We start from the raw sequence: 1253 nt of genomic DNA on the forward strand, positions 1-1253 counted from the left end.
GCCCCGCGCCCGCCCACAGCTGGGAGCTGTTACGCTGCCCTCAGAGGTTTACAAAGGCTGCTCTGCGTTCTCCCTCCTCTGCCAGCGCCCAGCCTTAAAGGGGCCCGGCCGGCTCCCCGCCTGGGCCTCAGGGACCCGCTCCCTCGGGATTCTTCCCGGGATGGGACAGCCAGGGTCTGGACCACCCAGACTGTCGGGAGGGGGCTGGCCTCCTCGTCCCCCTCAGATGGGGCGTTCACCCCCTCCCCGGGCAAGCTCAGGGCAAGACCTACTTCTGGGGGGACACCGTGCCAAGGAGTCACCGGCCCCCGCTGTGCAGAGGCCACGCTGAGGCTCAGAGAGGTGCAACCTTCTGCCTGAGGGCACACAGCACAGAGACAGGGTTGAACCCCGAGACGGCTCCCAGGCCGTCTGTCCCACCTCCTGCATCGACCCACCTGGAACTCCGAGGTCCCTGGTGTGTCTCAGGCCTGGTGGGGGGCTGCTCCAGGCGGGCGGGGAGCAGGGGGTAAGGTGGGTGAGAGGGTGGGAGGGCCACCCGGGGCTTCCGCTGGGAGATGAGAAAGCACGGCCCAAGGCCAGCAGCGGCCCCGGTGCCGCCACCACCCCGTCTCTGTGTGGCAGAGGGCCTGAAGCAGGGCCTCCTGCACTGGCTTCCCGGGAAGGCGTGAGGCTGCTCTAACGGGATGGTGCGGGGCTGTCCTGTTCTCCTCCCGCCCCCAGACCAGGCTCCCTGCCCACAGGCCAGGTTCTGGGGCGAGAGGCCGTCCCTCCTCATCTCCACGCCCGGGACAACCTCCCCGACTTGGGGCGCAGTCCTGCCCAGCCCCTCCCTCACCCCGGACGCAGTCGCAGTCGGGAGGCCAGCACAGCACTGACCCGCCAGGACGAGGGGTGGGGCTCGGACACCGCCATACACCAGCAATAAGAAATGGCCCGGCCGGCGTGGCTCCGTGGTTGAGCGTCGACCTGTGAACCAGGAGGTCACGGTTCGATTCCTGGTCAGGGCGCAGGCCGGGCTGCAGGCTCATCCCCAGGACCCTCTGGCTGCGCTCTGCCCACAGCTGGAGTTTGCCAGGTTGAGCGTCACTCTATCTTTAACTGCCACAGAGGGTCTGGGGGCTCCCCTCACTGGTAAAACCGGGGTGTTGTTTTGCTAAACTCCCCGGGGCAGGCTTCCCCATGGAGGCTGGCCAGAGCCCGAGCCGCGACAGTGCCCAGGGGGCCCGTGGACCGGTGGTGGCGGGCGGGCA

The sequence above is a fragment of the Myotis davidii genome, unplaced genomic scaffold, assembly GCF_000327345.1.
Source record: "Myotis davidii unplaced genomic scaffold, ASM32734v1 scaffold991, whole genome shotgun sequence".
Taxonomy (NCBI): domain Eukaryota; kingdom Metazoa; phylum Chordata; class Mammalia; order Chiroptera; family Vespertilionidae; genus Myotis; species Myotis davidii.